This window comes from Cervus canadensis, chromosome 22 (genome assembly GCF_019320065.1).
Source record: "Cervus canadensis isolate Bull #8, Minnesota chromosome 22, ASM1932006v1, whole genome shotgun sequence".
Lineage (NCBI taxonomy): Eukaryota > Metazoa > Chordata > Mammalia > Artiodactyla > Cervidae > Cervus > Cervus canadensis.
This window is the reverse complement of record NC_057407.1, coordinates 22,469,890-22,491,729: the sequence shown is the minus strand read 5'-3', so window position 1 is coordinate 22,491,729 and position 21,840 is coordinate 22,469,890. Positions and strand designations below refer to the sequence as shown.

Here is a 21,840-nt window from a genome sequence, read left to right as displayed (position 1 = left end):
GAGTCTAATATGTATACTTTAATCTCTACCACATAGGACCCTCCCAGGTCAGAATGGGCAGGTGAGGACAGAATGGACAGGTGAGAACCTTGGGACAAAAATAATGGATAAAGCTGTTGTAGTGATCCAGGTAACAGCTATTAAGTTCTAAACTAAGACAGTGACCATGTGGATAAAGTGGAAACTTATTCCAGAGATCTTTTAAAGGTAAAACTAACAGATTTTGAGGTCTCATATGGGGAAAAGGGAGGCTAAGGTAATTTAGATTTCTGGCTTGGCCAGGTTGGTTGAGCCTTAAGTGGAATACATGCTGTGGTGATAGAGAAGAAAAACACTGCAATAAATTTGAGTTGCCTGTGTAATACCCAGTGGCTATATATGTACAGTCTGGAGCTTAAGAGACAGATTTGAGCATAAAATAGAATTGGAGGGTTGCCTTTCACTAGGAGTGGATGAGTTCACCTAGGAGAAATAGGTAGCAATCTGACTTGTCATTAGTTAAAATAATGCTCATCAAGTTGGAGGCCTGATGCCCCAGATGTGGTGAGCACTTTGCATCCCTTCTCTCTCTCAGATCCCCTAACAGCACATGTATTTCAGTGCCACTACTCCTACTGATGAGCAGCTTCTTAAAAGCTAAGTGTCTCTGTCCCACAGTGCCAGCCTTTGAATTCAGCTCTGTCAGATCAGCAGTTCTTAATCTTTTTTTTTTTTCTTTCTATAGATTCTCAGGATCACATGAAAGAAATCATAGCTTCTCTCTGACAGAGGCATGAGCACCCCACCTTCTATGTTCTTTTTCTAAGATTTCACAAACTTAAAGCTTCACAAAATGAAAGTTTCACAAAATGAAACCCTGGAAAAGAGAATGTTTTGGTGAAGACAGTCTGTACCAGAGACATCAGGGAAGTCAGAGAAGGATGCAGTTGAGTTGGTTTAATTAGAAGTTTAGACAGTTATCTTATTTATCAACCCTATCCACCCACTTAGGTGGTGGTGGTTTTTTTTTTTTTTTTTTTTTCCCCCTTCTGCTGCTTTCTCCAAGATAACTGGAATCAATTGAGATGAAAAGTTAGACCCTGGCCTAGGCAGGGAGACTGCCAAAGAATTAAAAATATGAGTGTGGCCAAGTGATGGCCTTATCCGGGTATTCAAGGAAGAACAGGGAGCTGCCATGTAAGTCCATGCAGGCCCCCTAAAGATGTTGTATTTGCACTTTCCCTCTTGTTATGTCTTATGATCCTCCTTCCAGGTAACTTGTCTATGATCAGACCAGTTAAGTGATTCGTTCAGAGTTATGGAGTACAGTCCATGTTCAGTTTTATATGAAGAAGGGCTCTCTGTGTCCAAGACAGATCCAGAATTAGCACAGTGACACATGACTAGGTCAGGAAACAAAGGAATAGGATAGTAGGGTCCTAGTGGCAGTCCAGGTTTCATTTTCAAAAGCAGGGCTGTTCAGAGGTGTTTGTGATTCCTGGGTCCTGAGTGAGACCCTGACAGTGGATAGAAGTGGCGTGGAAGGAAATAGCACTGGAGTGAAGGCTTGGGAAGTGAGCTGTCACTGTACAGGTTGTCTTTTCCAGAGGCGTTAGAGTTGAGAGGGAGTCAGAGCCAGCTGCTGAGGTTTGGAGTGAACGGGACATGGTGGCTTAGAGTTCTCAGGGTGGTGAGCACAGTGAGTGCTGGGTAGTGGGCAGCTTCACCAAGAAGGCATTTTGAATGAGGGTGGAAACTCAGTGGCCAGCAGAGAAGCAAGGCATCATCTTAGCCCCAAGTTCCTGAGGTGTAGATGAAAGAAGAGCCTCTAAGCCAGAGGATTTCAAGAAAAGTAGAGTCTTCAAAACCTAGTATAGAGTTTTGCCAGTACCCACCTGACCTGCCTCTTGAGAAACCTGTATGCAGGTCAGGAAGCAACAGTTAGAACTGGACATGGAACAACAGACTGGTTCCAAATAGGAAAAGGAGTACGTCAAGGCTGTATATTGTCACCCTGCTTATTTAACTTATACGCAGAGTACATCATGAGAAACGCTGGGCTGGAAGAAGCACAAGCTGGAATCAAGATTGCCGGGAGAAATACCAATAACCTCAGATATGCAGATGACACCACCCTTATGGCAGAAAGTGAAGAAGAACTAAAGAGCCTCTTGATGAAAGTGAAAGAGGAGAGTGAAAAAGTTGGCTTAAAGCTCAACATTCAGAAAGCTAAGATCATGGCGTCCAGTCCCATCACTTCATGGCAAATAGATGGGGAAACAGTGGAAACAGTGTCAGACTTTATTTTTAGGGGCTCCAAAATCACTGCAGATGGTGATTGCAGCCATGAAATTAAAAGACGCTTGCTCCTTGGAAGGAAAGTTATGACCAACCTGGACAGCATATTAAAAAGCAGAGACATTACTTTGCCAACCAAGATCTGTCTAGTCAAGGCTATGGTTTTTCCAGTAGTCATGTATGGATGTGAGAGTTGGACTGTGAAGAAAGCTGAGTGCCGAAAAATTGATGCTTTTTGAACTGTGGTGTTGGAGAAGACTCTTGAGAGTCCCTTGGACTGCAAGGAGATCCAACTAGTCCATCCTGAAGGAGATCAGTCCTGGGTGTTCATTGGAAGGACTGATGCTGAAGCTGAAAGTCCAATACTTTGGCTACCTGATGCGAAGAGCTGACTCATTTGAAAAGACCCTGATGCTGGGAAAGATTGAAGGCAGGAGGAGAAGGGGATGGCAAAAGATGAGATGACTGGATGGCATCACCGACTCGATGGACATGGGTTTGGGTGGACTCTGGGAGTTGGTGATGGACAGGGAGGCCTGGCGTGGTATGGTTCACTGGGTCGCAAAGAGTTGACATGACTGAGCAACTGAACTGAACTGAGTCCTCAAAAACCTAGTACAGAGTTTTACCAGTACTAATAATCCCACTGATTGCAGAGACTCTTTGGAAAAGCAGATCTCTGGTAACTTCCTAAAGAGAGGGTTGCTACAGTTGTCAGGGCGCCACCTATTGGTAGTGTTGACTACATGATCCCTTCCCCAAGGCACTGTCAGGATTTATGATACATAATTGCTGGAATGAAGGCTGACTCACTCAGTAGCTAGCTGTACCTTTTATTTCTTACATCCAGTCTACACAGGGAAGATTATGCCTTTACAAGAGATTTCTGAATGACAGGACGTCACCCTCCCCCTTGACCCTGTACTTCAAGGTTATAATGGCCTGGAGTAAACTGACATGCATTCTTTATATTTTTTTTTATCACTCTTTTTCAAAGCATTTTTAAAATTTTCAATTGAAGGATAATTGCTTTACAGTGTTCTGTTGATTTCTGCCATATATCAACATGAATCAGCCGAAGGTATACATATGTCCCTTCCCTCTTGAACCTCCCTCCCACCCCATCCCACCCCTCTAGGCTGCCGCAGACCCCAAGGTTGAGCTCCCCGCATCATACAGCAAACCCCCACTGGCGCTGTCTTTCAAGTATGGCGACGTCTGTGTTTCACTGCTACTGTCTAGTTCGTCCCTCCCTCCTCTTACCGCACTGTGTCCTCTCGTCTGCATCTCCATTGCTGCCCCACAAGTGGCTTCGTCGGTACTGTCTTTCTAGATTTCACATATATGCGTTAATATATGCTATTTTTTTTCTCTTTCTGACTTACTACTGTATGTAATAGGCTCTAGGTTCATCCACGGTCACTAGAACTGACTCAAATGCATTCCCTTTTATGACTGAGTAATAGTCCATTGTATATACCACACCTTCTTTATCCATTCTGACATCTAGGTTGCTTGCATGCCCTGGCTGTTGTAAATAGTGCTGCAGTGGACACTGGGGTACATGTGCCCTTTACCATTGTGATTTTCTCAGAGTATATGCCCAGTAGTGAGATTTCTTGGTCATATGGTAGTTTTATTCCTAGTTTTTAAAGGTCTCTCCTATTGTTCCCCATAGTGGCTGTATCAGTTTATGTTCCCACCAACAGCGTGTCACACATTCCTCATATCGTTTGTAGGTCTTCAGAAACGGAAGAATAGTGTACGCCTGTGCCTCTCTGCCTTCAAAACCCAAACCAGTGATCACTGGAGCACTCCATGTTTTCTCACAGGAACGTAACTTCATTTCCCCATAGCTGCTTTGAAGGTAAGAGGTTTGTTTGAGTTTTTGGAGCATTACAAACATGGAGGATTACAACAGCCCGCTGTCTTTTCCTCCTGAAGTCAAGGACCTATGTCAAGTGGCAGCTCCTAATCATCTTCAAAAGCAGGTTCCCCTCCCCGCCTTTTTTGTGTTCAGTAGCTTCATCTATAAATCGCACCTTTTCCTCCTCTTTAACGGCAGTGTAGCGCACTCAGTGTGGCGCCAGCCTCTCTGCGTAGCACAGTGGCTCGGCTTTACACGTACGCATTCTTCTCTAAGTAATCTTTTCTGTTATGGTTTATCCCAGCAGACTGAAAATATTTCCCTGTGCGTACAATAGGATCTTAGAGTTTATTCATTCTGAATGTGATACTTTGCGTCTCCTAACCACAAGTCCTCACTACATCATCGCCCGTCTCTCAACCTTGGCAACTAGAAACCTAATCTCTATGTCTGTGAGTCTATTTCTGTTCTATAGATACGTTCACTTGTGCCATATTACAGATTCCTCATGTGAATAATACAATCTTTTATTTGTCTTTCTCATTTGGAATTACTTCGCATAGTATGATAATCTCCAGTAGCATTCATGTAGCTGCAAATGGCATTATTATATTCCTTTATAGGGCTTAGTCATACTCCATTGTATATATATACCACTGTCTGAAGATGGACACTTTGGTTGCTTCTAGGTCTTGGCTAATGTAAATACTGCTACAGTGAATATTGTGGTGCATGTGTCTTTTCGAATTATGTTTTCTCTCTGCTGAGAGGCCCAGGAGTGAGATGACTGGATTATGTTGTAGCTCCATTTTTAGTTCTTTAAGGAAGCCCTACACGGTTATCCATTGTAAGTAAGTGGAAGTGGAAGTCACTCAGTCATGTCTGACTCTGCAACCCATGGACTATGGGATTCTCCAGGCCAGAATACTGGAGTGGGTAGCCTTTCCCTTCTCCAGGGGATCTTCCCAACCCAGGGATCGAAGCCAGGTCTCCTGCATTGCAGACAGATTCTTTACAAGCTGAGCCACGAGGGAAGCCTGTTATCCATCATGGCTGTTACCAGTTGAAATTCTTTGAAATGGCATAAGAGGGTTATCTTTTCTCCAGGCCATCTCTAACATTTAACATTGGTAGTCTTTTTGACGATGGCCAATCTGAGTGGTGGGAGGTGATACTTCGTTGCAGTTTTAATTTGCAGTTCTCCAAAGATAACTGATTTGGAGCCTCTTTTCATATGCCTTCCAAATAAAAGGAAAGGAAAAAAAAACAACAATCTGCAATAAATTGAATTCTTAAAGGTTCACCATGTTTTGCACTGGTTTTCAGTTATGTACCCAAGGACAGGCTTAAGGAAGGATGTCCATCACACCCCATGTGCTCAATCACTTCAGTAATGATAAACTCTCTGTGACCCTATGCACTGTAGCCCTGAGGACTCCTCTGTCCATGGGGTTCTACAGACAAAATACTAGAGTGGATTGCCTGCTCTCCTCCAGGGGATCTTCCTGACCCAGGAATGGAGCCCCCATCTCATGTGTCTCGGGAATTGCAGGCAAATTCTTTACCCACTGAGCCACTAGGAAAACCCTTACACCCCAAAGGCCTTGCAATTTGAAGTGCTACTAAACATTGGTTTTTAAGTTGTTCTTATGGGAAGGATCGACAAGGCAGCATAACTTTCTCAGGCCGCTTTTGGATTTCTTGGCAACCAGAGCCGTAGAGAAAAGTCATGTTCCTCGGTTGTAGATGAGCGTGGAATGTGCCAGGGTTCAGGCCTCCTTACATCTTCCTCCTTCTCAGCCTCAGACAAAGCCCAAGCCTACGCAGAAGGCGGTGCTGGGGAGGCCCTGGTAGTCAGGTGGGGAGATGCCTAGGGAGGAGGCTGAGGTGGGAACCCACCTCGGGGAAACTGGAGACAACGTGCCTATTCAGAGCTCTCTCAGCCTAGAGGGTCCGCTGTTTTTTGAACATACCATGCATACTGTGGTTGAGCTGTGGAACAGTCTGCCTGGATCTAGAGGATGGGGTCCAATCCCCCACGGACCAGGCACTCCAGGTCCAGGGAGGGCTGCTTCTTGGTACATTGTCCTCAGCTCCAGCTCAGTCTGGCCTTGGGTCCCAAGTCTGCTCAGGCTTCTGTGGTATGAAAGCAGCCCAGGGTCCCTAGGCGTGAGTGGAATACCATTCAATTTGGTTTGTTTTGAAAGTTAATTTTTCTTGCATGGTGGATACAGTTCATTTCCAGTGTCATGTTTGTTTTAGGTGTACAGTCACCTGATTCACTTAGACCTATATGTCTTCTTCGTGGGATTCTTTTTACCTGTATGTAATTACAGGCTGCTTAGTAGAATTCCCTGTGCTAAAGGCTAGGTCCCTCTGGATTATTTATTATTTAGCATATGACTGTCCATATGATAATTCCTACTTCCTAATTTACAAAACTGAATTTATAAGTATGTTCATTGGTATCAGTTTTTAGATTGTACCCAATGGAGTTAAACCGTATCCTTCTCTGACTGACTTCCCTTATGATCATCATTAGCATGTCTGTTCATGTTGCTGGAAAAGACTTTTTTCATACTTTTTGATTGCTGCATCATATGCCAGTGAATATATGAATGTGTGTGTGTATATATATGTATGTGTACCACGTGTTTATCCATCTCTGAAAATGGACACTATGTGTGCAATGCAGTCTTCAGTTCAGTTGCTCAGTCGTGTCTGACTCTGCGACCCCATGGACTGCAGCACGCCAGACTTCCCTGTCCATCGTCAACTCCTGGAGCTTGCTCAAACTTACGTACATCGAGTTGGTGATGCCATCCAATCATCTCATCCTCTGTCGTCCCATTCTCCTCTTGCCTTCGATCTTTCCCAGCATCAGGGTCTTTTCAAATGATTCAGTTCTTCACATCAGGTGGCCAAAGTATTGGAGTTTCAGCTTCAGCATCAGTCCTTCCAATGAGTATTCAGGACTGATTTCCTTTAGGATGGACTGGTTGGATCTCCTTGCAGTCCAAGGGACTCTCAAGAGTCTTCTCCAACACCACAGTTCAAAAGCATCAATTCTTCGGTGCTCAGCTTGCTTTATAGTCCAACTCTCATATCCATACCTGACTACTGGAAAAACCATAGCTTTGACTAGACGGACCTTTGTTGGCAAAGTAATGCAGTCTTGGGCTGTGATAAATATCGATGCAGTGGACACTGGAGCATAGGTGTCTTATCAGATGGTCTGTTCTCCACCTGCAGAGGCCCAGCGTTGAGAAGGCCAGAGATTGTGGTAGCTCCTATTCAGTTTTTGGAGGAAGCTCCCTCCTATTCTGTGTCCTGGCTGTTCCCAGTTGTTGTTACCCAAAGAAAATGTGAGAGGGTTCTCGTTTCTCCAAGGCCTCTGCAGCATTTATTGTTGGTGGTGTTTTTGTGAATGACTGTTGTAAGTGGTGGGAGGTGGTACCTCATTGAGGTTTTGATGTGCAGTTCTCCACTAACGAGCGATCTGGAGCCTGTTTCCTGTGCTTTAAAGTCACCTCTTGAGATTGTCTTCTTGAAGGTTCCCTTTGTTTTGATATGCTCTCCGATTACCCACCCTGGCACTTCGCTTGAAGAGAGGGATCTCTACAGCCCCACAAGCTTTGTGAATTTGAAGTGCTCCAAAACACTGACCTTCAAGCTGTTGTTACCAGAAGCGCCCACAAGGCGGCAGCACTTTCTCAGGCCCCTTAGAAGGCCTGCTGCCTCGTGGACACTTCCCTGGTGGCTCAGCTGGTAAAGAATCCGCCTGCAATGCGGGAGACCTGGGTTCGATCCCTGGGTTGGGAAGATCCCCTGGAGAAGGGAAAGGCTACCCACTCCAGTATTCTGGCTTGAAGAATTCCATGGACTGTATATCCCACGGGGTCGCAGAGAGTCAGACATGACTGAGCAACTTTCACTGGCAACCAGAGCCCTAGAGACAAGTTGTGTTTCTGGGTTGTAGATGAGTGGAATGTGCCAGGGCCTGGGTCTCCTTACATCTTCCCCTTTATCTGTACCACCCCAGACAAATCCCAAGTCTGCGAAGAAGGGGATGCTGGGGATGCTGTGGTAGCCACTTGGGGACATGCCGAGGTAAGAGGCTGTGGTGGGAACCCCTCTCAGGGAGACTGGAACCAACAGCCTATTTGGAGCTCTCTCTGCCTAGAGGGTCCACCTTTTTTGGGGTGTACTAGGCTTGGCTGAGCTGTGAAACAGCCTGCCTGGATCTCTAGCGTGGAGTCCCTTCCCCATGGTCCAGGCACTCCAGGTTTGAGGAGGGCTTCCTTTTGGTACACTGTCCCCAGCTACGTCAGCTCCAGCCCAGTCCAGCCTTGGGTCCCAGGGGTGCTCAGGCTCCTGGACTATTAGAGCCCAGGGGCCCCTGGACTGGGTGGAATACCGTTCATATTTGGTTTCTTTTGAAAGTTAATGTTTCTTGCATGGTGGATGCAGTTCATTTGCAGTGTCCTGTTTCTTTTGGGTGTACAGCCACTGGATTCACTTATGCATAAATGCCTTGCTCTTGGAACTGTTTTTCCGGGTAGATAGTTAGAGGCTGCAGAGTAGAAACCCATGTGCAATATGCTAGGTCCTTGTGCATTTTTTATTGTAGGTATATGACTGTCCCTCTATCAATCCCAAGCTTGTAAATTTATAAAACTTGGTTGATAAATGTGATCACTGGTATCAACTTTCTCACTGTACCCCATGGAGTTTTCTTAGGCAGTTGTTCCTTGTCTGACTAGCTACCATTAGGATCATCACGTCGTCTGTTCATCTTGCTGGAAAAGGTTATTTTGCATACTTTGTGATTGCAGTGTCATATGCCAGTGAATATGTGTATATGAATGTGTGTGTGTGTGTGTGTACCACGTGTTTATCCATCTCTGAAAATGGACTCTCTGTGTGCATGCAGTCTCGGGCCGTGGTAAATACTGGTGCATGGACACTGGAGTGTAGGTATCTTACCGGATGACCTGTCTCCACCTGCAGAGCCCCGGCGCTGAGAAGCATGGGTGCTCTGGTAGCTCCTGCTCACTGAAGGAGGCTCCCTGCTCTGCTGTGTCCTCGCTGTCCCCAGTTGGTATTTCCCGAAGCAAACGTGTGAGGGCTCCGCTTTCTCCAGTCCCTCCTCTGCACTCACTGTCGGTAGTGTTTTTGTGAATGACCATTGTGAGTGGTGGGAGGTGGTACCTCATTATGATTTTGATGTGCAATTTTCTACTAATTAACAATCTGGAGCCTGTTTCTTGTTCTTTCCAAACAAGCAAGCAAGCAAACAAAAACACGATTGTGCCTTCAAGTGACCTCTTGATATTGTCTTCTTGAAGGTTCCCTCTGTTTCGATGTGCTCTCCAATTATCCACCCCAAAGCACTGTTTCAGGAGAGGTGTCCCTGTAGCCCCACACTTCAAAATGTGTGAATTTGAAAGTGCTCTGAAGCATTTATTTTTAAGCTGTTGTTACTAGAAGTGTCCACAAGGGGGCAGCACTTTGCCAGGCCCATTTGATGTTTTCCTGGCAACCAGAGCCCTAGAGAAAAGTCATGTTCCTGGGTTGTAGATGAGTGGACTGTGCCAGGCCTGGGTCTCTTTACATCTTCTCCCTTATCTGCACCACCCCAGACAAATTCCAAGCCTGCACAGAACACGATGCTGGGCATGCTGTGGTAGTCAGGCGGGAGGTCCGTGGTGTAAGAGGCTGTGGTGGGTATCCACCTCGGGGAGACTGGAGACGAGGTGCCTATTTGGAGCTCGCTCTGCCGGGAGGGTCTACCTTTTTTGGGCATACTAGACTTGGTTGAGCTGTGGGATGGCCCGCCTGGATCTGGAGCATGGCGCCCATGCCCCGTGGACCAGGGTGTCCAGGTCCAAGGAGGACTTCTTTTTGGTACATCCTCCCCAGCTGCCTCAGCTCCAGCCCCGTCTGGCCTTGGGTCCCAAGGCTACTCAGGCTCCTGGCTGTGAGGGTGCCCAGGGACCCCAGGACTGAGTGGAACACCGTTCACGTTTGGTTTCTTCTGAAGGTTAATGTTTCTTACATGGTGGATAGAATTCATTCCAGTGTTGTGTGTGTTTTGGGTGTACAGCCACCTGACTCACTTACACGTAAGTGTCTTCCTCTTGGAACTGTTCTGCCCTGTAGGTAGATGATGCTGAGTAGAATCCCCTCTGCTGTATGCTAGGTCCTTGCGCATTTTTATTGTGTGTATATTACTGTCACTCCGCTAGTATCAAGCTTCTAATTTATAAAACTCAGTTGATAAATGTGGTCATAGGTATGAACTTTTAGACTGTACTCAGTGAAGTTCTGTTAGGCAGTTGTTCCTGCTCTGACTAGCTTCCCTTAAGATCATCAGCTTGTCCGTTCATGTTGCTGGAAAGGCATTTTGCATGCTTCTTGATTGCTGCGTCATATGCCAGTGAATATATGAGTAAGAATGTGTGTGTGTGTAGCACGTGTGTATCCATCTGTCTCTGAAAATGGACAGTGTGTGTGCATGCAGTCCTAGCCTGTGGTAAGTGTTGGTGCAGTGAACACTAGCATGTAGGTGTCTTTGCAGGTGGTATGTTCTCCACCTGCGGAGTCCCAGCATTGAGAAGAATACATAATGTGGTAGGTCCTGTTAAGTGTTGGACAGAAGCTCCCTCCTGTTCTGTGTCCTGGATTTCTCCAGCTGACAATTCCCAAAGCGAATGTTGAGGCTTGCAGTTTCTCCAGGTGCTCTCCAGCTTTGTCTGTGGTCTTTTAGTGAATGAGCATTCTGAGTGGTGGGAGGTGGTACCTGGTTAATAGTTTTGATGTGTGGTTCTCTGTTAATTAGCGATCTGGAGCCTGTATCCTGTGCTTTCCAAGCAAAAGAAAAAAACATCAATATGCCTTAAAGTGACCTCTTGATATTGTCTTCTTGAAGGTTCCCTTTGTTTTGATACGCTCTCTAATTACCTACCTAGCACACTGCTTCAGGAGAGGTGTCCCTCCACCCCCCCAGTTTAGTTCAGTCGCTCAGTCGTGTCCAGCTCTTTGCGACCTCATGGACTGCAGCACAGCAGGCTTCCCTGTCCATCGCCAACTCCCAGAGCTTACTCAGACTCATGTCCATTGAGTCACTGATGCCATCCAACCATCTCATCTTCTGCCATCCCCTTCTCCTCTGTCTTCAATCTTTCCCAGCATCAGGGTCTTTTCTAATGAGTCAGTTCCTTGCATCAGGTGGCCAAAGTATTAGAGCTTCAGCTTCAACATCAGTCCTTCCAATGAATATTTAGGACTGATTTCCTTTAGGATGGACTGGTTTGATCTCCTTGCAGTTCAAGGGACTCTCAAGAGTCTTCTCCAACACCACAGTTCAAAAGTATCAATTCTTCAACGCTCAGTCTTCTTCATGGTCCAACTCTCACATCCGTACATGATAACTGGAAAAACCATAGCTTTGACTAGATGGACCTTTGTTGGTAATGTCATGTCTCTGCTTTTTAATATGCTGTCTAGGTTGGGCATAGCTTTTTTTCTAAAGAGCAAGCGTCTTTTAATTTCATGGCTGCAGTCACCAACTGCAGTGATTTTAGAGCCCAAGAAAATAAAGTCTGTCACGGTTTCCATTGTTTCCCCATCTATCTCCCATTTAGTGATGGGACCGAATGACATGATCTTCATGTTCTGAACGTTGAGCTTTAAGCCAGCTTTATCACTCTCCTCTTTCACTTTCATCAAGAGGCTCTTTAGTTCCTCTTTACTTTTTGCCATGTGCTGTCATCTGCATATCTGAGGTTACTGATATTTCTCCTGACAGTCTTGATTCCAGCTTGTGCTTCATCCAGCCTGACATTTCACATGATGTACTCTGCATATAAGTTAAACAAGCAGGGTGACAATATACAGCCTTGACGTACTCCTTTCCCAATTTGGAACCAGTCCGTTGTTCCATGTCTGGTTCTAACTGTTGCTTCTTGACTTGCATACAGTTTTCTCAGAAAGCAGGTAAGGTAGTCTGGTATTCCTATTTCTTTAAGAATTGTCCACAGTTTGTTGTGATCCACCCAAAGGCATTGGCATAGTCGATGACACAGAAGTAAATGTTTTTCTTTAATTCTCTTGCTTTTTCTATGATCCAACGGATGTTGGCAATTTGATCTCTGGTTCCTCTGCCTTTTCTAAATCCAGCTTGAACATCTGGAATTTCTTGGTTCACATACTGTTGAAGCCTGGCTTGGAGAATTTTGAGCATTACTTGGTAGCGTGTGAGATGAGTGCATATTTGAAGTGCTGGAAAGCTGGATTTTAAGCTGTTGTTATGAGAAGTGTCCGCAAGGCGGCAGCACTTTCTCAGGCCCGTTAGGTTTTCCTGGCAACCAGGGTCCTAGAGAAGAGGCGCGTTCTGTGGTCATAAATGAGAGTGCAGCTTGGCAGGGCTCGAATCTCTTTATGTCCTCCCCCTTATCTGCACACCCCAGAGAAATCCCAAGCCTACACAGAAGCAGTGCCTGGGATGAGTGGTAGTCAGGTGGGGAGACGCAGAGGTAAGAGGCTGCGGTGGGATCCCACATCTGGGAGACGGGATCGGGGGAGATGGGATCCGGGAGCGTGGGGTCCTGTCCTCCATGGACCGGGCACTCCAGGTCCGAGGAGGGCTTCCTTTCGGTACGCCCTCCCCAGCTGCCTCAGTTCCAGCTCAGTCCGGCCTTGGGTCCCAAGGGTGCTCAGGCTCCTGGGCTAAGAGGGTGCCCAGGGGCCCCTGGACTGAGGGGAATAATGTTCATTATTGGTTTCTTTGAAAGTTATGTCTTCTAACGTGGTGGATACAAATCATTTCCAGTGTTGCCTTTGGTTAGGATATACAGGCACCTGATTCCCTTATACATATATGTCGTCATCTTGGAATTGTTTTGCCCTGTAGGTAGGTAGAGGCAGCTGAGTAGGATTCCCTCTGCTATACTTGAGGTCCTTGTGCATTATTTATTGGTATGTATATGAGTGTCCCTATACTAATCCCAAGCTTCTAATTACGAAATTTGGTTGAAAAATGTGTGTTGGTGTCTGTTTTTACACTGTGCCCAGTGGAGTTTACTGAGGCAATTGTTTCTTCTCTGAGTTGCTTCACCTATCATCAGCATCTCTGTTCATGTTGCTGGAAAAGACATTTTGCGTACTTTTTGATTGTGGTGTCATATGCCAGTGAATATGTGTATACGGATGTCTGTGTGTTTGTGTGTGTGTGTGTGCGTGCGCACGTGTTTATCCATCCATCTCTGAAAATGGACTCTGTGTATGCATGCAGTCTTGGCACATGATAAATATTGTTGCAGTGAACACAGGTGTGTAGGTGTCTTTTCAGATGATATATCTTCCACCTGCAGAGTCCCAGCATTGCAAAGGCAACATACTGTGGTAGCTCCTATTTACTTTTTGAAGGAAGCTCCCTGCTGTTCTGTGTCCTGGCTGTTCCCAGTTGACACTACCCCAAAGCAAATGTGTGACCGTTCTGGTTTCTCGAGGTCCTCTGCAGCATTTATTGTCAGTAGTCTTTTTGTTAATGACTGTTCTGAGTGGTGGGAGATGGTACCTCATAGTTTTGATTGCAGTTCTCTATTCATTAGCGATTTGAAACCTGTTTCCTGTCCTTTCGATAAAAAAGAAAAAAACCACATTCATGTGTCTTAAAATAACCTCTTGAAATTGTCTTCTTGAAACTTCCCTGTGTTTTGATATGCTCTCAAATTACCAACCCCAGCACATTGCTTAAGAAGTGTCCCAACAGCCCCGCAGACTTGGCGAATTAGAAGTGCTCTAAAAGCAGATTTTTAGGCTGTTGTTACTAGAAGTGTCCACAAGCAGGCAGCACTTTCTCAGGCTCATATGGGGTTTTCCTGGCAACCAGAGCCCTAGAGAAAAGTCGCGTTCCCTGGTTGTAGATGAGAGTGGAACCTGCCAGGGCTCGGGTCTCATTACATCTTCCCCCTTATCTGCACCACCCAGACAAATGCCAGGCCTCCACAGAAGGCGATGCTGGGGATGCTGTGGAAGTCAGCTGGGGAAAATGCCGTGGTAAGAAACTTTGTGGGAACCCATCTTGAGGAGACTGGAGACCAGATGCCCGTTGCAAGCTCTCTCAGCCTAGAGGGTCTCCTTTTTCTGGCGTACTGTGCTTGAGTGAGCTGTGGGGTGGCCCACCTGCATCTGGAGCCTGGGGTCCCGTCCCCCCAGGACCGGCCACTCCAGGTTCAAGCAGGGCTTTGTTTCGGTACCTCCCCAGCTGCCTCAGCTCCAGTTCAGTCCAGCCTTGCGTCCCAGGGGTTCGCAGGCTCCTGGGATGTGAGTCCAGTGACCCCAGGACTGAGGGGAATACTGTTCATATTTGGTTTTATTTGAAAGTTAATTTTTCTTGCATGGTGGATACAGGTCTTTTCCAGTGTCATGTTTGTTTTGGGTATACAGCTACCTAATTCACTTGTACATTTATATCCTCCTCTTGGAATTGTTTTGCCCTGTAGGTAGGTAGAGACTGCTGAGGAGAATTCTTTCTGCTACACGCTATGTCCTTGTGGATTATTTATTATATGTATATAACAGTCCGTATGTTAATCCCAAGCTTCTAATGTACAAAACTTGGTTGATAAATGTGTGCATTTTTATCAGTTTTTAGATCGTACCCAGTGGAATTTTCTGAGGCAATTGTTCCTTCTCTGACATGCTTCACTTAGGATCATCAGCATGTCCATTCATTTGCTGCAGGGACATATTGCATGCTTTTTGATTGCTGCATCATATGCCAGTGAATATATGTATATGGATGTGTATGTGTGTACATATGTATGTATATGATTGTGTGTGTGCCTGTGTGTACCACGTATTTATCACCCATCTCTGAAAATGACCTCTAGGTGTGCATGCAGTCTTGGCCTGTGATAAATATTGGTATGGTGAACACTGGGGTGTGTAGGTGTCTTTTTTGGATGATCTGTTCTCCACCTGCAGAGGCCCAGCATTGAGATGGCCAGAAACTGTGGTAGCTTCTATTTCATTTTTGAAGGAAGCTCCCTCCTGTTCTATGTCCTGGCTGTTCCCAATTGACGTTACCCAAAGCAAATGTGGGAGGGTTCTGGTTTCTGAAGGCCCTTTCCATCATTTATTGTTGGTAGTGTTTTTGTGAATGACTATTCTGAGTGGTGGGAGGTTTTACCTGTTTATAGTTTTGATATGCAGTTCTCTAGTAATTAGCAGTGTGGAGCCTGTTTCCTGTGTGGTCCAAATAAAATAAAAATTAAAAAAAACAATGTGCCTTAAAGTGACCTCTTGAGATTGTCTTCTTGAATGTTCCCCGTGTTTTGATGTGCTGTCCGATTACCCACCTCAGCACATTGCTTGAGGAGCAATGTCCCTACATCCCCACACAGGCTTTGTGAATTTGAAGGGCTCCGAAGCACTGGTTTTCAGCTGTTGTTACCAGAAGTGTCCACAAGGCGGCAGCACTTTCTCAGCCCCACTTGAGGGTTTTGTGGCATTCAGAGCCTTAAAGTTGTTTTCCTGGGTTGTAGATGACAGTGGAATGTGCCAGGACTCGCTCTCCTTACGTCTTCCTCTTTATCTGTACCACCGCAGACAAATCCCAAGCCAGCAACAAAGGTGATCCTGGGGATGCCGCGGTAAGATACTGTGGTGGGAACTCACATGGGGGAGACTGAAGAACGGTGCCTGTTCAGAGCTCTCAGCCTAGAGGGTCCACCTTTTGGGGGCCTGCGAGGCTTGGCTGAGCTGTGGGACAGCCTGCCTGCTTTGGGGAGTGGGGTCCCACCCCCTGTGATTCAGGCCCTCTAGGTCCAAGGAGGGCATGTTTTTGGTACATCCTCTCGAGTTAACTCAATTCAGCTCAGTCTGACCTTGAGTCCCAAGGGTGCTCAGACCCCTGGGGTGTGAGAGTAGTCCAAGGCCCCTAGGCCTGAGGGGAATACTCTTCACATTTGGTTTCTTTTGAAAGTTAGTTTTTCTTGGGTGATAGATACAGTTCATTTCCAGTGTTGTGTTTGTTTTGGGTGTACAGCCACATGATTCGCTTACATGTATGTCCTCCTCTTGGAATAGGTTTTCCCTGTGTGTAGTTACAGGCTGCTCAGTATAATTCCCTGTGATACATGCTGTGTCCTTGTGGATTATTTATGTATATGACTGTCCGTATGTTAATCCCAAACTTCTAATTTACGAAACTCGGTTGATAAATGTGTGCATTGGTGTCAATTTTTAGATTGTACCCAGTGACGTTTTCTGAGGCAATTGTTCCCTTGCTGACTACCTTCACTTTTCATCAGCATGTCCATTCATGTTGCTGGAAAAGACATTTTGCATGCTTTTTGATTGCTGCATCATGTGCCAGTGAGTATGTATATATATGTGTATGTATGTGTGTGTGCTTGTGTGTACCACATATTCATCCATCTTTAAAAATGGATCTATGTGTGCATGCAGCCTTGGACTGTGATAAATATTGGTGCAGTGAACACTGGGGTGTGTAGGTGTCTTTTTGGATGATCTGTTCTCCACCTGCAGTCCCAGCATTGAGACGGCCAGATACCATGGTAGCTCCTATTTAGATTTTGAAGGAAGCTCCCTGCTGTTTTATGTCCTGGCTGTTCCCACTTGACATCATCCGAAGAAAATGTGGGCGGGTTCTGGTTTCTGAAGGGCCCTTTCCATCATTTATTGTTGGTGGTGTTTTTGTGAATGACCATTGTGAGTGGTGGGAGGTGGTAGGTAGTCATTATGGTTTTGAAGTGCAGTTCTCATTAATTAGCGATCTGGAGCCTTTTTCCTGTGCTTTCTAAATAAAAGGAAAAAACAAACGTTAATGTGCTTTAAAGCGACCTTTGAGATTATCTTTCTGAGTGTTCCCTGTGTTTTGATACGCTCTCCGATTACTCGCCCCAGCACACTGCGTGAGGCGAGGTGTCCCTGAGCCCCACAGGCTTGTGAATCGGAAGTGCTCCCAAGCAGCGGTTTTTAAGGTGCTGTTACTAGCAGTGTCCACGAGGCGGCAGCACTTTCTCAGGCCCACAGGAGGTTTTCCTGGCATCGAGAGCCGCAGAGAAAAGTTGTGTTCCTGGGTCGCAGGTGAGAGTGGCATGTGCCAGGCCTTGGGTTCTCCTTAATCTTCCCTGTTATCTGCACAAGCGAGCAATGAAGGCGATGCTGGGGATGCTGTGGTAGTCGTGTGGGAAGATGTGGAGGTAGGAGGTTGTGGTGGGAACCCACCTCGGAGACTGGAGACCAGTCTGTTCAGAGCTCTCAGCCTAGAGGGTCCACCTTTTTGGGGGGGCCTACGAGGCTTGGTTGAGCTGTGGGACAGCCTGCCTGCATTGGGGAGTGGGGTCCCATGCCCTGTGGTCCAAGCACTCTAGATCCAAGGAGGGCATGTTTTCGGTACATCCTCCCGTTTCTTCAATTCAGTGCTGTCTGGACTTGAGTCCCAAGGCTGCTCAGGTTCCTGGGGTTGTGAGAGTGGTCCAAGGCCCCCAGGCCTGAGAGGAATACTCTTCACATTTGGTTTCTTTTGAAAGTTAACTTTTTCTTGTGTGGTGGATACAGTTCATTTTGTGTCCATTTGTTTTGGGTATACAGCCGCGTGATTCACTTCCACACATATGTATTCCTCTTGGAATTGTCTTGTGCTGAAGGTAGTTGAAGGCTGCTGAGTAGAATGGCCTGTGCTGTATGCTTGGTCTTTGTGGATTACTTATCGTACATATGTATGACCGTCCCTCTGTGAATCCCAAGTTCCTAATTTACAAAACTCAGCTGAGAAATGTATTCATTGATGTCAACATTCAGGTACCAAATACAGTTTTTTTAGGCTGTTGGTCCTCTCTGCCTGCCTGCCTTAGGATATTCATCAGTATATCCGTTGTTGCTGGAAAAGACAGTTTTCATGCTTTTTGATTTCTATGTGTTATTCCAGGGAATCTTTGTTTATGCGTGAGTGTGTATATGCATTTATATGTGTGATTGTTTGTTTACCGTGTTTATCCACTCATCTGAAAATGGACACTTTGAGGTGCATGCAGTTTTGTTGTTGTTACAGAAGTGTCCACAAGGCGGCGGCATCCCCTCAGGCCCTGCTCTTGTTTTTGGCAACTGGATCCCTACAGAAGTCTGCACCTGTTAAGGGCTTATCTCATCATCTTTCCCCTTATCCTGCACCCCAAACACAGATTCGAAGGCTACCTGAAGTGCAATGCTGGCAATGCTCTGTTAGGTGGGGAGATGCTTAGAAGACTATCCGTGGGAACGCCACATACTCTGTGTAAGACTGTGCTTATGTTAATCCCAACCTCGTAATTTAGAAAACTCTGTAAATGTGCTCACTGGTTCTGGTTTTTAGATTCCTGCACATAGTTCTCATAAGGTGTTGGTCCCTCTGTCTGCCTTCTGTACCTAAGGGAGATCACCACCACAGGATGGTCACTTACGATCATTCACGTCATTGGGAAAGGCACTTCGCATGCTTTCTGATTGGTAGCTCATATTGCAGTGTGTGTATATATATATATATATATTGTGTGTGTGTATATGTTCTATACACACACTTATCTTTACCATGTTTATCTGTACATCTCTGACCATGAACTCTGGGGGGGCTTGCAGAGGTGGCTGGTGATAAATATTGCTGCAGTGAATGTTGGGGTGTAGGTGTCACTTGTAACTACTTTTGTTAACTTGGAGAGACTCAAGAGAAACCAGGAGTGAGAAGGCCAGATTATGTGGTAGACCTATTTTTAGTTTAAGAATCTCCATACTGTTTTTTTTTTTTTCCTTCTGTTAGCAGGTTACATTCACTGAAAACATGTAGCAGCATTTCTTTCTCTCCATGCCCTCTCTTTGGCTTGACTGATTGTAGATTTTTTAATGATACCCCTTCTGATTGGCTCAGTATTTTCATCTATATTAGTCTAATAGGAATAATTAGTCTTCTTTGTCCTCCATTCATTTTTCCTTTTGAGAAATGTTAAGGGTTGTCCTCATTTTTAAATTGTGTTGTGTTGGCTTTTGCTGTGAGGACACACATCCCCTCCCTCCGTCCCCCATGCCTCCCCTCTCCGAAGTCCCCGAACTGAGCTCCCTGTCACACCTGGGAGAGTTGTGTCAGTGCTACTGTCTCAGTTCATTCCATCCTCCTCTTCTCTTTCACAAGCATCTTCTCTACCTCTGCATCTCTATTCCTGCCACGCAAATAGTTTCACCAGAAACTTGGTAACATAGTTTTTGACAGCATTTCCTTTCCCAAAAGACTAGTAGTAAATTAAAATTTCATCTACAGCTCTTATTTCTCAAAACATTTTTCTGTTATTCCATCGCAGTGTTATTCTAAGAAAGTCTGATGCCAAAATCTTCTAAGCTATTGTATGGAAGATTAAATTTTACTGTTGTGTGGTGAGACTCCTCAGTGCCTGACTGTCATTGGAATTGGATGCTCCAACATAGAGTCTGCAGTGTATTCAGAAGTCCAGGTTGGTGTCATGTCATTTTGATGTTTATTTGCTTTCCTTTAAGACTCCATTTTGTAATAAATATTTTGAAAGTTAAATATGCCAAAGATTCTTCACCCCAGTGATGCACTTTGTACTTGAAGAGTGCATAATAAATGAGATTATGGTTTATAAAAGTGAGAAGTTTCCAGCTTTGATTAAAAACATTGACCAAAAGGAAAAAAGCTTACCAGTATTTAAAAGGGACTAAACACAACTGTTCTATCCCTTAGCAAAGGAAGCTATCATTTGATGATAATCTTGTTTTTGTATTGGGATGTGTACCCTTCATGAGTAAAATGTCAAAATTAAGACTTTAATTCTTTGAATGTCTTCTGCTAGATTAACAGAATCTGCCTACCATCAGCCCCAGGTATACAGTACAGATAGATGTATGACCTGGACAGGAAGCTCCCAACAGCCGCGGGACCAGGTAGGAAGCAGAATCTAACATGGCAGGACTCACTGGAGCAGATACAGCCGTCTGCCTGGACTGGGAACGGGAGCCCAGCACCTGATCTGTATTACAGCAAAGCTAGATAAGTGATTTTGAATTCTTTGTATTTTTAGATGGCAACCATACATTTTTTTCCCAAAAATGTATTGGGTGGGGGGAGGGAGTTGGTGACAGTTGTAGCCTGTAGTTGACCAGTCTGCAAGCTGGAAGCCTCCTTTGGCATCATGAGTTGCTTTAGGTTTCTGAGTCTTCCATCACATTTAAAACAACTCTCACTGGTCAAAAATCAGAGAAGCAAGGCTCAAAATCATCATTCTATGTAGTCGTAGTATATAACAAACGTAAGTGAAAAACATCAATGAGGTAAAAAAAATTCTCAGTTTGGAATATAAAATGTGGCGTAAGTGGCCCAGGCAACTGTGTGACGGTAGGCTGTACTAACACTTGTAGTGATGCACCAAGAAATACATGTTGTTGACTATACTGTTTACAGCTTGTGCTGTTTTTATGTAAAGGAGCTTCATAATAAGCTTGATTTTCTAGCGCACTGTAAACCACAGAAATAGGCTGAAAGAAGTCTTTCCTAGTCGCAGTGTTCAGGGCTATCTGTCTTATACTGCACGGCCTTGAAAACCTGGATTCCCTCACATCAGAAACGTACTGCTTACGCATCATAGGGCAAGTTCTCTAGACATGTATCTGCAGGCTTGCTTTTCAGCTTCCCCATCTTGCACTGGGAATGAATAGCATTTCTTTTTTATTTAGTGTCTCTTACCTGTTACCTCCTCTAATTTTAGATGGTAGAGCTAAAATGGTTTTTAAAAAAGCCTACATTTCAATTGAAATGGTTTGCTCTGTGATCACTTCAGTCTAGGTGGTTTTATAGCGGGGAGTTGACGGAAAGTTATTTTAAGAAACTGACATTTTAATGGTACTTTTCCCTTCTCGCGTGAACTGCAATGAGGTGACTGGCTGAAAACAGATTCCTACAGAAGGAACACAGTGAGCAATGCCTGTGTTGGACTTAATGGACAGCACTGATTCCTATGGTTGTGGATTTTGCTAAGGGTACTTACATTTCCAGTTTCTTTAAGAAATTAGTGATCAAAGTTGGTAAGCTTTTTAGTAGCCTCTCACCCAGCGCCCACTCTTCCACTGTTGTGACTTCTAAGAATGACTGTTGAACTGTTTCAGAGTATTTTCAACAGATCCACTGAGATCATGTGTTTTCTAGAATGTTAATAAATCATTCCCATCAGCATGTAAATATGCTTTCAGAAAAAGAAAAAAAACCTCATGCTTCTCTCCTCTTGATTTTACAGTAAAATGCCATTTTGATTCTCTTGCTCTAGCAAAACTGCTCTTATCACGACGCCCCTTCAGCAAGCCTGGATGCTCTCAGTGAGCAAATGCAGCTGTCTGCAGAGGTTTCTGCAGTGGCCAGCCTTCTGCTGGAAGTCTCTCCTTCCTTTTTATTTAAAATCACCTTTGGAGAGGCTTCTGTGACACCCGACAGCAGAGAGCTCTTCACACCCTACTCATTTCACGGCCACCTTTACCGGGTTTTAGGTTTAGCACTTAACCCCATCTGATTCACTAAGTTCATAACTGGGAAAAAAGATTCCCTTTGCCTGTATGTTTTAATGTCATCTCTTACCTTTGTTTTACTGAAGAGTCAGGATTTGAACTCAAGTAGTCTCTGTATTATA

General features: G+C 45.1%; 1 long non-coding RNA gene across 1 annotated transcript; it reads left to right on the top strand.

Moving 5' to 3' along the window:
* Positions 1-3,879: 3,879 nt before the first annotated feature.
* LOC122424785 lies at positions 3,880-21,795 on the top strand. Its single transcript, XR_006264532.1, has 3 exons — positions 3,880-4,144; positions 19,507-19,656; positions 20,017-21,795. It is a non-coding gene; the product is annotated as an uncharacterized LOC122424785 (long non-coding RNA).
* Positions 21,796-21,840: the final 45 nt, after the last annotated feature.